This window comes from Cryptomeria japonica, chromosome 8, assembly GCF_030272615.1.
Source record: "Cryptomeria japonica chromosome 8, Sugi_1.0, whole genome shotgun sequence".
NCBI classification, from domain to species: Eukaryota; Viridiplantae; Streptophyta; class Pinopsida; order Cupressales; family Cupressaceae; genus Cryptomeria; species Cryptomeria japonica.
This window is the reverse complement of record NC_081412.1, coordinates 604,465,365-604,476,368: the sequence shown is the minus strand read 5'-3', so window position 1 is coordinate 604,476,368 and position 11,004 is coordinate 604,465,365. Positions and strand designations below refer to the sequence as shown.

General features: G+C 34.1%; 1 non-coding gene across 1 annotated transcript; it reads right to left on the bottom strand.

Moving 5' to 3' along the window:
* Window positions 1-3,765: 3,765 nt before the first annotated feature.
* Window positions 3,766-10,581, bottom strand: LOC131071753 (uncharacterized). The gene is made up of 9 exons (XR_009358719.1): window positions 10,191-10,581; window positions 7,485-7,714; window positions 7,300-7,392; window positions 6,542-6,687; window positions 6,165-6,408; window positions 5,801-5,905; window positions 5,530-5,712; window positions 5,202-5,403; window positions 3,766-4,490 (listed from the first exon to the last, which is right to left on the bottom strand). It is a non-coding gene; the product is annotated as an uncharacterized LOC131071753 (transcript).
* Between the last annotated feature and the right edge of the window lie 423 nt (window positions 10,582-11,004).

The following is an 11,004-nucleotide window of genomic DNA, read 5'->3' as shown; positions in this document are numbered from 1 at the left end:
CTTCAACTATGTGTAATTAATGGAGCAATTCATTCCTTTATCAACTTGTGATTAAGAAACAAATTTAAGTCATATCATTATCATTGTTTTTGTTGATCTAATTTTGAAATAATAAAATGGGTTAATATAGATGGCTATTAATGCACTTGTCCTCAAAGTTGATGTCTTTCTCAATATTTTTATAGACATCAAATCAACTCAAAAATTATCATTGCCTTTGATCTTCTCAACTTTTTGAGGGGATGGATCTTGCTTTGAAATTCATTAGAGAGGGCATGTTGAGTAGAAGGTCAATTCACTCATTTGCATGTTTAATGAAGGAAATTTGGGTATTGAGACTATATAATGAATGAAATTTGGCAAGTATATCCACAAAATTGTGTTCATCTTAAAGTTCAACTCTAGTGGTCTATAATTTTAGAGGTATAAATGGGGATGTCACTAGTTGTAGGGAACATCATTGGATTGTTTCATGAGTGCTTGTAGTTAGCTAAAGTTTGAGTTATTATTGTTTAAGGAAACAGTGGAATTGAGATTATTGTGTATTACCTATGAACATGGCATTGTATTGTTTTAAGGAGTTTCACTTTTTTGTTATTCAATCTTTCTATTGTTTACTTTATTTTTTGTTGTTTTCAATGTTTTTGAATCTTTTTATAAGTAGTGCCCATTAAATGTGTGTGTGACTATATTGTTTTAAGTGGTTTCACTTTTTTTTTTATTCAATCTTTCTATTGTTTACTTACTTTAATTTTTATTGTTTGTAGGTTTTTGAAGCTTTTTATAAGGTGGACAAGGAAGTGTACAAGCAAGAGGACATGCATGCATGCATGTGTGCGTCATCCATTTGTGTGTGCATGCATGCTCATTGGCATTCTAGTGTGTGTGTGTGTGTGTGTGTGTGTGTGTGTGTGTGTGTGTGTGTGCACACGCGCAGGTGTGCATGCATGAAAATTCAATCTAAGAGATAGCAAGCTCTTTTTTCAACATTAACAAAATGTTGTTTGGGGATATATTAATTAAATAGTCTTTGAGGCCTTCTGTTGGCAATAGCAATGAAGGAAAACTGAGAGGGGAGTGAATCAGTTTTCACCGAATTAAACAAAGTAAGCACAACTTCAAATCTGATCAACTGCAAGAACAAAAATGAACACAACAACAATACACATAACACCAAGATTTTGATGAAGAAAACCCGGTTAAGAGAAAAACCACGGTGGGAACCTACCCACAATAAGATGATACTCTACAGTAGTATGTGAAAATATTACAATGGGAAATGCACATGCATTTAGACACACTGCCTAGAGCTCACCGCTCAAAATACAATGACCCAAAAGGCTACAACCCTCAGGGAAAGTTCACTACCTTACAAGAACATTCGGACAACAATCCGGATTACATGAATTGAAAGAATAGCATCTCCAAATGCCTGATGACAGTTTCGATTAAGCACATTTATCTGCTCTGCAACACTCTTTGCTCATCACTACACACTGAAAGATGAATTCGCTTATTCACACATACACCACTCTCTAATAATGCAGACACTTCACCGATATCCAAATTACATGAATATAACAATTATATATACAAATCATCAACTTTGACTACAAGGTCGACTCAACCCCATAAGACCTAATTACAAAATTACACATCATGATACATAGATCAACCACCAGACCAATACAATGTCATTGACTACATAACATAGACCCAAATCAAACCCTTGAACACGCAACGCCACCAAAAATCACACCAAGATCAACCACAACACGCTGCACCACCAAAAATATCGCATAACACAAAGAACATAACTAGATCAATAAAATGATCAATACCGCACACAAAGATCAATGCGGACCACCAAAACAAATAGGACATGATTAGAAAACACTAACAAGCACGTTAGAACCATCCGCAATAGTTGCACCAACACCACTTAATCAAATCTTCATCGATCAACACGCTAACACTCAAGAACACTCAACAGCAACAACTGGGGTTAGAAAGATAACTTGCAAAGCACCAAATCTGAACCATCTGAATCGAAGATACAAATGAACATCTCAAACACTCTCACAAATCCGCAACTCAAGATATAATCCTACTGGAGCACAATGGATCAAATACCATAACACAACAACACTGAACATTGAAAACCCAATCCTCCTACTAGACTCTATAACTCAATAAGATCACCACATAGCATCATGAAAAACACACTGAATCAACTAGAGATACTTCATTACAAATCAACATAAGCAACTCTACACCAAACTAACACAAACAACTCATTGCAACACCGGATCACAAGAATATGTTGATATCAATGACAATAACATATCCTAACAACAACAATATCCAACACTTTCAATAGAAATTGGAAAAAAGTTTATATTTAAGTTTGCTTCAAAAAATTCTTACTTGTAAAATAGGTATGATTTATTAGTGTATTGTTTTGGATAAATCAAGAAGGAAATGACCATGGACCCATTACATAAAGTTTATCATAAGCATATTAGAAAACATAAACAACAACTACTACTACAACAACAAAAGTTGGCCACTAGTCTAGGCCAAAGTAAGAACATCAAACAAAGAAAAGACAGAACTCAATAAAAAATAGACTAGCAAAGATAATTTCAGTCCTCTGACAAGGAACTCACGATCTCTAAGCAAGCTAAATCTAGCAACCTCTTTCTCTTTCTGTGTTTCTATTTAATTGTATTGTTAATCTTACACAACTAATTTCAATCTTTAATAATTACACTAAACAAATTTAATTTGGTTACTATTTCTCTATTTTTAGTAATAATTATTAGATGTTTTTTTAAATTGAGCGAAAGATGATGTTTTTTTAAATTGAGCGAAAGATGAACTTATATTGGCAAGGATAGATATAATCATGAGATTAAAACCATGCACAATAGCATTTGTACAATATATTTAAAATCACATTTAATAATCTTAAAAACCATCTCATTTGTTTGTTTTTTTATTTTTTCTTTATATATTTAATCTATTTATGTCCTCTATTTTGAACATGTTGTATAATCCCCCCAACTTGTCTAGCCTACATGTAAATGTTTTCCAATGCTCCATAAATACCGACCATGACATTGCAAGTTTTCTATTGTTCCAAGGGTAAATTCCTCCCTACATAGCATGGTAGTTTATATATTTTTCTCATGCATATCTTGGTCTAGGTGGTTGTCTTAAAAATTCCTACACTTAAACAATCATAACAAGCAATATTATAAAAACCTATATTTATATTACAAAATATTGACAGAAATAAATAAATAAAACTCCTACTTGTCATTGGATAAACTAAAGGGGCTCTATAATGAATGATTCATAAGTCACGACACTTGTTGAAGGTTTTGCAAATTGAATAGCAAGTTAAGTGGGCTCTTTATCTCAAGGAAAACTCCATAATTAAATACTCTTTAATTGGACTTGTACTAAAATGGATGACCTCATAATAAGTCTTAATGCTTTGCTCCTATGAACATCACCCAAATGATTCATTGCTTTCCATTAAATATAAATCAATGATTTAACTTAAAAACTATGAAATTGAATCCTAAGAAAACATGATAATATATCTTACATAATAAAGTCCATCTCAACACATATTTTATTATACTCCCAATAGCTGAAATTTTGACTCATGAGTTTTTATTTTTTAAATCAGCAAATTTAATGAATTGAATTGCTTTACAAATTCATAATTATTCCATATCCGAAATGAAAGAGGGTCATAATGCTCGTCTCCAAAGTTCGTAGGCAGCTGATCCACATTCTTAAAACCATGTCCTTGGCAATCACCCATGAAAATAATAGCGTCCTCAAATATAAAATCTGTCACACCCTGCCCTTCACTGCCAAGAAGCCATGCAGCTAAAACGGCAATAATTTTATTCAAATAAGTTTACATCGCCAAATGCCTTCAATTCATATTTGAATATGGTAAAAAACGCTGGATTCAGTGAGTTGAATTTCTTTGCAAATTCATGCTCATTCCAAATCCGAAAGGAAAGAGTGGATCATAATGCTCATCTCCAAAATTCATAGGCAGCTGATCCACACTCTTAAACCAGGTCCTTGGCAGTCTTCCATGAAAATCATAGTCCCCAAATATAACATCCGTCACACCTTGCCCTTCACTGCCCGGAAGCCACATGCAGCCACTAAGGCGTCCATTTTATTCAAATAAGGTTCCACCACCAAAGGCCTTCCTGATATCATTATTACAAGACATTTGATATTCTTATTGCATACAGTGTTTATCACCTCAGTTCCATTCAGAGGAATTGTGAGGTCAAAATTGTCACCCCTGTTCTCAGCATATGGAGTTTCTCCAACAACAACGATGGCAAAGGAGAATTCTTTCCCTTCAAAAAAATTTGAATCTGGGTTTTCTTCATACACCACTTCAGTTACTGGACTGACTGCCTTTTTTACTGCTTCCAGAATAGTGGTTCCTGTGAAAAAAGAAACAAAATTTTATTTGAGAACTATTTTTCAAATTGGAAACGCTTCTTACATCAGAAAATAATAAGTAGATATGCTAATTCACCACAAAATGTGGCCTGTTTGAATGCACAACACCAGAGCTTAAAAAAAGAAAAGAAAACTACAAATAAAGGTGCCAAAGGCACGAAGAGCCATAAAACCATTAAGAACAAGCCGAAACACCAGAGGGAGTAAGGAGCGCATCATCTTGGGGAGGGGATTAGCTCAAGATAGGAAATTAGAGCAACTGATTTAAAGGAATATTGAGGAATTTGAGATTCTAAACTCTAGCTCAGGCCCATATAAAGCGAGGTCTGAATTTACAAATAGTAACGGATCCCAATATATTCATCTGAATTTTACTTAAGAATGAGATAGGCAGATGGTATGGACTTAAAAACATTGAGAGTGCAGACAAGGAAATACATGAATCTACTAAACTAGTAACAGGATCAGCTATCATGATGAAATATGTAACTGATATTTATTTCTTTTCCTTTTTAAAAAAAACAGATGATGCTAAGTATAAACTAACCACCGGGATTAATAACATGATATCAGTAGAATTTGTGTTACCTATAATTATAGCACCTTAAGAAGAAAACTTTAATTGGCTTGTGTACAAGCCTTTTAATTTAGTAACTTTTTACCTAAAGCCTTTTAATTTAGTAACTTTTTACCTATGGTGATGGATCCACTGTTGTCTCCCTTGTTTATTGTCCATCCTCCACACTGGTATGCTAGATTGTCTGCATGACTGCCTGCTACTATTATCTTCTGGGCATTCCTGTTTAAAGGCAATAATGGTTTCTCACCCATGTCGCCATTCTTCAAGAGAACCAGTGACTTGCGAACTGCCTCTCTGGCTATTTCTCTGTGAGCCTGAACTAAAACAAAAATTCATTAAAGATCAAAATGAATTATTCCAGTGACCGCAATGTTGTTATGAAGAAAAACAGAGTATTCTGCATCTTGTCACATTGCACAAGTTGATTTCATTTTACTCACAGGATTTCCAACCATGCCCAGCAATAATCTGTCTGTTTTGGGATGCTCAAACAAGCCAGCAATGAACTTGACCCTGAGAATCCTCCTAACTGCGTCGTCTATTCTGCTCATAGAAATCTGGCTTGAATTGACCAATTCTGTAAGGTTACTAATGTATGTTTCGAAGTTGAAAGGGACCATCACCTGCATAATTTCAAGACTAGATAATATAAATTACTGACTGGAAAAAAAAAAAATATAGTGGTACAAATTTTAAGCATGAAAAACTTACCATGTCAATTCCTGCATTGATCGAAGAAGAAACACTGTATAAGTAGTTTGAGCCAGGTGGCAAAGTGATGCTATCTATTCCTTCCCAATCTGAAATGATAAATCCCTGTACCCAAATTGATCAAGCTAATTATCAATACAAGGTTTCTTGCATATTGTCTAGGCAGGCATTTCATGTTTTTCTTGTAATAGCGAAGACATGTTTCTTAAATGGTCCTGCTCTGTGTATTAATCAGAAAAACAAAATCAGTGAGCTTTAGGAATTCAATGGATGCAGTGGCTTGATTATAGTTCTTCCTCTGTGAGGAAATACTATTACAAAAACAACTAAAAAGAATCAAACTCTACTTGTTATATTTACTTACTTTGAATCCAAGCTCATCTTTCAAAATCCTAGTTAGAAGGTAGTGGTTTCCATGCATTTTCACTCCATTCCAGCTGGAGTAAGAAGCCATGATAGTTGATACGCCCTTTGCCAAGGAGTACAAGTATGGACGCATGTGAATCTGGAAAAGGTCGTGGTAGGTTGCAAGAGTATTGTGTTCATTGACTCCTCCTTCAGTTCCACCATCTCCAACAAAATGCTTGGCACAAGCTACAACATTCATTCTGAAATTGAACATTTGAACAGAAGAACATCATGACTAGAAAAGGAGAAAGAGAGAGAGAGAGAGAGAGTTGAATATGAATTAAACCATAAGAGTTTTTAAATAAATAAAAAATGGTAACAAAGCTAGCATACCGTCCACCTACATGTGGGTAGCCATTAGGATGTTTTTCAGGAGGACAACCCTGTAGCCCTTCAATGATATCTGACATTTTGAGAACTACTTCAGTATCTTCACTGTAAGATTCAAAGCACCTTCCCCATCGTGGATCACGACATACCTGTTCAATTATTGTGATCACAGTATAAGAACACCAGACAAATACTATACACCCAAAGACTGACTGCAGAGAACAATTTTCTAAAAAAAATAAAAATAGGACCCAAAGCATTGAAAAAAGATGCAATCTGATATGAACGGGAAACATAAAAATAAGTATTGACCATTTCTATGTAAGCCAATAGTAAAGCAAATTCGGCATCAACAAATCTGAGTAAACTGTAACAATGTACCTACAAAATACAATATTCACATGCACCAAGCATTTTTAAGGAAGAAATGAGAGCTAATAAATTGAAAATACATTGAAGCTAGCAAGAAATTGTAAGAAAGTTACTAGACCTTCTGGTACTAGATCACAATACACATAAAACAATTTTGATCAAACTAAATATATATCGTAGTTGACAAAGGAAAAAAGAAGCATGGCCAACTTTTTAACCCAATAAAGATGTCTAGTAGATTTAAAAAGACTAATACAAGCCTAATTGAAACTTCCTTGAGTGCATCATTCCTATGGCCAAATAAGTCATGCATCAAGAAATTCAGAATTAATTTAGACCGACATTAATTAAGCACATCCCACACTTTCTGTGTCAAATCCAATACTTACAGCCACGCAAGGTGCAAATACATATGGAATACCAGTAGCCCTGACTTCAAGAGCAGTAGCCGCTCCTATCCTTTTCACCAAATCATTATCTCTGCAATACAGCACTGTATTAGACAACTGCAGAAATCATTTTTGTTTTAAATTTATCCACTAAGATCCAGAAAGATAATGGACATCACTTTCCTTGTTGCACCAAGGCCTATGTTATGTGGAAAAATTGTTGCTCCATAAGCATTATTATGACCATGAACGGCATCAGTTCCAAAAATCATAGGAATCCCAAGACGGGAGCTCATAGCTCCATCCTGGAAACCATCAACCATATCAGCCCACATTATAGGAGATGCCTTGGTTCCAGGGCTACTTCCTGCACCATTCAAAATGCTACCTGCACTTGTATAAATATGCAAAATACCTGAGATCCAAATCAACACTTCAATTAAGAAAAACATTATATTAAAAACTTGTATTAACATGGGAGGATATCAGTCCTCCCAAAATCATGATGACCCTCCAAGATTCTAACCCTAATGCAATACATCCTTAAAAATCTGCAGTATATAAAAAGCCCTTGCCATTCAAATCTCTATATCATGAATAACGATGTCACAAAAAATACTACCAACATGGTACATCGGTCATTCAAAACTATCATGACCCTCTTTAGCCACAATGCCATAGCATCCTTAGTATGAAGCATATACGAAATTCTTAAGTTAACAACACAATAGTATAGCATTCTTCCAAAAATAGTATCAGCCACCTTTGCAAAATACAGCATATCCTTAAAATATGAAGTACAAACACAACTGTAAAATTAATGCAAAAAAAAGAAATCATATTACATTTTTATAACAAAATGGGAAGATATCAGTAGGAGTCCTTCAAACCTATCATGATCCATCTATCCTCAAAAAGTTAAAACCCGTGAAATTCCAATGCCCGCATCAATGAACAAATGCATAATAGAAAAAATAATCTAATGACGTGGGAGAATTTCTCTTCAACTTAACTTTCAATTTGGTTGTCCAGTTTTAGAATTTAGACCACTCACCAGTTCAATATCAATACAATCCTTATGTTTGGTCAATCTCAATATCGTAACACATGCAATATACATAGCAAAAGAGATGCAACTCCAAATATTGGACTGCTACAACCATCTTACTCTTTATGCTAAATAAATGGCATTTTCAAACAGAAGAAACCCGATACAATGCAGTGCAATTTCCACTCCAAACATTTCACAATCTAGAATAACTTAAAAAGTTAAAACCTAAAAAAGATGAAATTTATCACAAAATAGCCAATTCATATGACTAAATATGCATGCAGCATACAAGTACCAAAGAAATGCTACCTTCAAATGCACAGACTGATAGAACCATCCTGCTCTCTGATCAATCTTCAAACGAAGAAACACAATATAACTGCAGTATAATATTTATTTCACATTTATCCCAAGCTAGAGGCCTTTAAACCCTAAATAGCAAAAATTAGTTTAGCATAACATCTACCCTTTACGCTAAATTCTGGTGTAAATGTGGTATATTAACCAATCCATATCCATTTCAAGCTTTGCCCGGAAAGAAAATATAGTACACGTATTCCATGCTCACCACAAGCTACATAATCTTTGAATTTTGAAGCCTAAACACCGAATAAATATATATGTATAATTCCTGCTTGCCCCAAGCTGCAATATCTAAAACCCCAAACCAGAAATTATCCTTAATCTAATGCAATTTGATATATCAAAAAATTGTCAAACTTCAATTTCTTAGATTACTACAAGTCTACAACCATTCTACTCCATATGCTAGTAAAATGACAAGAAAATTCAAAGAAAAGATATCGAAAACAAAATGTGCTATAATACCTAATTTATACTTTTCCTAAACCCTGAAAGGATGCAGTGAACAGTCCAATTTATATATCAAACACGGCATAAAATATACAACACCCAAAAAATGTACCTTCAATTTCATGGATTAAGCATATTACTCCATATGCTATTAAAATGGAAAGAATTATCAAACAAAGCACACCATGAATTCAGAGGCATCCCAATCTGCAATGCCCTAAACCTATAACCTTGAAGAGAACTGCACAATAGTACGTAATATATATCTCTTCCAAGCTACACTAGTCTGAACCCTGAAAAAAGAAATGCAGTATAGTATCCAGCTAATACTTCATCCAAACGATGCCACGGTAAAAATAATGCAGTACGATAGGCAGTTCCCAATTATCCCAAGCTACAATAAATTATACACTAAGCCATGAAAAATGCAGCACCATACCCTGGTCAGGCTTATCCCAAGCTAAAATACCTTAATACCTGAAACTAAATGATATTAGATTTCCACAATCCATAGTGCTGATAGCTGCTGTTACTGGATTTGATTGTGTGTGAGTATTTTCAATCCCTAAAACTTGTTAAAAAATGTAGCATAATACCCAATTCAATATCCCATTTTTAATCCCCAACCCGAAAAAGATGCAGTATGATACCCAGTTAATGTTCATCCTAAATCACAATATATCTTAATATGTGAACCCTCAAAAAATGGAGTATAATACCCTATTCATACCCATTCCAAGCCAGAATACCTTATTCGCTAAAAATAGAAAACAAATGTGGCAATGATACCCGATTTATGCTTACCCCAAGCTGCAATTCCATAATTCCTACACTTTAATAACACAGAATAACTCCCCATTCCAAGCTATAAAACTCAATTCCTTAACCTGTTGCAAACTAAAATAATCAATTCAGAAACCTATGCCAGACCTCAATGCCAAAGAGGCTCAAACCTTCTTACAAAATGAGGTATGACACCCAGCTGGAGCACAATAATCCTAAACCACAACACTAAAAAAAATCATACCTATTCCAAGGTCCCTTATAATTGCAGGGGTGGCCACTGCTCTCTCAATTTGGGTCATCTGCCCGATTTTCTCAGCCAAAGTCATCCTTGAAAGCAAATCCTTAACCCTGTCTTCAACTGGCTGGTGGGGATCCTTATAGACCACCGTAGAGTTCCTATGTTCTGTAACCTCATGTTCTGAATTCCTACTTAGGGAATTTTCGTGCCTACTTAGGGAATTTTCGTGATCTCCTTTGGACTGTGGACTCGTTGCAGCCATGATCACGACCAACATCAAAACTCTAGTCCAGTTTTTCTCTGAGTATTTTCCTTTGGGTCACATTTATGCTACGTATATTTGATGCCCAAGTATATATCGATTAGACCTGTAAGTTGTGAATAGACTAGGGTGTAAATGCATGTGTCATGGAGAATCACTGAATTTATGTTTGTAATGAGTTCTGTTTAATTAATTCCTTAATTGTATGTTGTAATTTTTTATGATTAAAATTTATATTTAGGTTAATTAATATAGAGATGCAATAAAAATATTAAAAAATTATTTTTATTTGAAAGTTGTAAATTTTTAAAATTAAAGAGAAAAAAAAGTTATTGTAATATTCATATTTCTAAATTAAGATGGAAAAATAAGTCATAAAGAAGTCATATTAGATAATATTTTTTTGAATTGATGTTAAGGGAGATATAGTTATTAGTACTTGCAGTTAGGCAATAATCTTGTAATGAAATTTTTTTTTGGTTATGCTTAAATAGTTATTAAAAAAAATTATTTTGACAATCATAAACAAATATTTTTCTTTCTTTTAAATTTTAA